This window comes from Coenobita brevimanus, chromosome 80 (genome assembly GCF_032717465.1).
Source record: "Coenobita brevimanus isolate Jiangsu-jjx chromosome 80, ASM3271746v2, whole genome shotgun sequence".
NCBI classification, from domain to species: Eukaryota; Metazoa; Arthropoda; class Malacostraca; order Decapoda; family Coenobitidae; genus Coenobita; species Coenobita brevimanus.
Genome location: NC_137033.1, coordinates 30,385,639 through 30,389,968, shown reverse-complemented (window position 1 = coordinate 30,389,968; position 4,330 = coordinate 30,385,639).

Here is a 4,330-nt window from a genome sequence, read left to right as displayed (position 1 = left end):
TGTTTTTCTTCACCTTTTTTGTCCAGTGGTAGTGGTAGTGGTAGTGGTGGTGGTAGTGTCCTTGTGGTTGTGGTCGCTGTGGTGATTCGAGTAATTGTGATTGTTGTAGCAGTTGTGGTCATTGTGATAGTTGTAGTTATTGTGTTAGTTATGGTAGTGTTAGTAGCTCTCAAACTTATGGTTATTGTAGTTGTGGTGGTTACGCCAGTTGTGGTAATTGTGGAGCCCCTGGTAGCTATAGTGGTTATGGTGGCTGTATTAGTAGTGGGGTTTGTGGAAGTGGTGGTAGTTGTGGTTATCTTAACTGTGGTAGCTGTGGTAAATAGTGGTACTTACGTTGGTTACTTTGGCTGTATATACATACATACATACATACATATATATATATATATATATATATATATATATATATATATAGCCAGAAGCCATAATCCCAAAAGGGGTGGCCGTTTGTCACTGAGTTAGTTGTTTTACGAGAGGGGCACTAACCCTCCACCAACCCACTTGTTGACAAGTAGGGAACACGTGTGGGTGGTTTACAAGGTTATAACCTAAGGTTGGAAATGGTTTCCTGGCTTGCTGGAAACCAGTAGGCTTGTCACTCAATGTAATGCCACAAGAAAAGGAAAGAAGAGTATTAAAATGTGACAGGAAAGATGGGAGAAATAGGAAGAGATGAGGGCAGACACAGAAAAAGAATGATAAACGTGAAGGAAAAAGTTGACAGCACTACATCGAGTGAGTGCCTGATGATAGCCAGCACCTACCATAATACACTTGTGTGTGTGTGTGTATATATATATATATATATATATATATATATATATATATATATATATATATATATATATATATATATATATGATGCTAGCCACAAAGAGGTGCTGTGGAAAGACTGCATAGCCTAGCTGAGCTGTTGTCTTATTGTTTTCGAGCTAAGGGAAATCAACTTCAGGAGGACGAAACTATCGGCCGTTAAGGTGAAAGAACAATGAGATCCAGAAACAGACCGTTTGTGTACGTTTCCTTCTGTTCTACAAAATTGTTTTACTCTACGTCTTTCACGAATCAGTGTACTGTATTTCTTACTTTATTCAACCTATGCATGCAAATCTACATTCCTTAAGCCCAGTGAAGTAATCTGGCCGTAGCAATAACAAGACCGTCTGGAAATAGCAAGAACTGGGAGAGAGAGAGAGAGAGAGAGAGAGAGAGAGAGAGAGAGAGAGAACGTGATGTCAGCGCAGAAGTAAATGGAAACTGAATATAATGAAGACTTGGAAGTGGGAGTTTTAATCTTGTCTACCATGTATCAGTTTGTCGGAATTTGCATACTGGTTGGAGGATTCTCTCTCTCTCTCTCTCTCTCTCTCTCTCTCTCTCTCTCTCTCTCTCTCTCAGAGACTAGGCTTTTACACAGATGTCTAACGGAGGTTTGAAAATCTTTCATAGATTTAAAAACATCGCCTGCCAGCGCACATTTAGTTTGAAACCCAACTCGACGTGGAATCGTGAAAGGAAAGTGATATGAAGCGCTTCCACAATTTTACAGAACATTCACTTACAATGTTGGCACTGCTTGGAATCAGCTACCAACAGAGGTCGCTAACAGTTCATCGACAAAGCTGTTTAGAATTAAGTTAACCAATTATTTGTTAGTCTTAATTTAGTTGTAGATTAAATGCTTCGTCCTTTCCTGTCAAATTTCCTAGTACGGACCTTTTCTTCTATGTTACCTGCACCTCTTTTTCCGTGCCCGTACTACTGGTCGGAGAGATGTGCGGGGAGTTCCTTAATCTTTACTATGCCTGTATCTCACTAACTGAGTAGGAAAGTGTACCTGGACAATTCAGTCATGATATTGTACCTAATCGGTGTGGGTCATAGGACCATTTGAGTTGCCACCTATCTTTGTAAAGTCTTGTAATCTCTCTCTCTCTCTCTCTCTCTCTCTCTCTCTCACACACACACACACACACACACACACACACGTATAGGTAGACACCTGTAAATTAATTTATCCTCACACAATGAACCTACAACAGGTATGCAAATAGACACCAATTAAGACAGCCTTAATGCATATAAAAGATATACAGAACTAAAAAGCATGTAAAAACTTCTACATAATTATTCTTGTAGCAGCTGAATATAGAGAACAAAAATAGTGTAAATACAAGTGTCACGGGGTTCTGAGAATTTAAAAATTAGATAAAGGTTATATGTTTTGTTTGAAAATAGAGACAAAGAATTGACTTGCGAAATCAAGCAGTAAGTTTTACTTTATGCCAGCTTACTTCGCCGATTCTCTAAGGATGAGAATTTATAAACTTTCTCAACAGTACACAGCAGAGACTAATTACTCACGAGTGTTGTTTGTAGTACTGTTAGCCTCTCGAGAAAGTGACTTCACCCCTGACAATCAATAACTAATACTAATAGTAATAAACAGGTTCTTGCCGGTGCATTAACTCCTGGTTGGCACAACGGATTTAAGCTTAATACAAAAGGACTGGCCTAAGTACCAATTATGAATAATGCAAAGCGTTTATGCAAACTAGGAGCGCCAACTAGAATAAGCTTAATGTGGAGAAATAAAACACGAATTTAACTATACATTAAGCTCAAAGGAAAAGAACTGTAAAATTTATTAATTACAATGAAACAAATTTACGTTACATAAGTCTCAAAATGAATTCAAAATAACAAGGAGAATACACTCACTCACTCACTCAAAAGCTAAACTTAAACCTAGGAAATAACGAAAAGAAATACTGGTCAGTAGAGGGGGCTAAGCAGTATGACTGGGCGTCGATACATAGAACAGATGCTGCAAACATGCCAAACCTCGCCGATTCACCGTCTAGGTGGAGATTTCAGGGACTCGCTGTACAACGGAAGCACTGCTCCACGCTGGGCACAAACAAACCTGCTCCCACGACGATCCAAGCCTGACTAAGTTCGAATTATAGAAGAGGGCGAGGGCCAGCCGTGCTTGCTCCAATGGTCAATGAAAATAAAGTGAGCGATACACACTCACAATAAATCACTCAGCGAAGGCGCTAATGTCGCAGGGAAGGACGATCACTTATGAAGCAATGAAAAATGTTCTGAAAACCGTCCCAATCGAGTGAATATGTGGATGGTTAAACTGAGCAATACTATCTATCTATCTATATACCTAGGCTGCTTCCCCCAAGGAAAGGGAGGTAGCCGAGACAGGACGACACACTCCCCATTTACTCATCCATTCAAACGCATTCATTCGCATCTTAGCCCCAAAGGGGAGAACGGACAGATCCTCACCACACCACACTGCAGAAGGGTCAACTGTGCAATGCAATCAGTGACATCCGCAGCAGGGCCCGACAGCAGAGCTGGTTTACCCCTGCCACATCATAACAGACTCATCCCCTTACCTGCACCTGACCTGAAATAGCTGATCAGACCAAATGCAGGAGTATATCCCCTCAGGGCTGCGTCATCACTTATTCATTCACAATTTCTCTCCATTTATTTCTGTCACGCACAGCCACTCTTCCTTGCTCAACAGACATCCCTCTCGCATCCAGCGCTCTCTTCACACAGTCCATCCATCCTATTCGTGGTCTTCCTCTCAGCCTTACACCTCTCACATCAGATCTAGTTATCTTTTTCACCAATCGCTCATTATCCATTCTCTCCATATGCTCAAACCATCGCAACACCCTCTGCTCAACTCTACCAGCCATCTCCCGAACAACTCCAGTTCTCCTTTGCACTTCATCATTCCCCACTCGATCCATATGCGTCACTCCACACATACTCCTCAGACACCTCATCTCCATTACATTCAAACTTTTCCTCTTTGCTACACCCATATTCCATGTTTCAGCCCCATATAATGCAGTCGGTACCACAACACCCTCATACAACCTTCTCTTTACATCCATTCTAAGCAAACGATATCTAAACACTTTTTTCATTCCTCCCAGCACCTTTCCTACTTCATTTATTCTAAACTTCACTTCTGCATCTATTCTTCCATCCACAGCAACATGTGACCCTAGATATTTAAAACACTCTACCTCCTCAAGCAACTCGCCATTCAAAACTATATTCATCCCCCTACCATATACCAACCTCGTACACTTCATCACTTTACTCTTATTCTCATTTACTTTCAATTTCCTCCTTTCACACATCCTTCCAAACTCCTCAACCAACTGTCTCAATCTCTCCTCTGAATTAGCCACCAGTGCAGTATCATCTGCAAACACCAACTGCTTCAGATTCCACTCTCCACCATCAACATTCACAAACTCAGACCTCCACCTAAAACTCTTGCGTT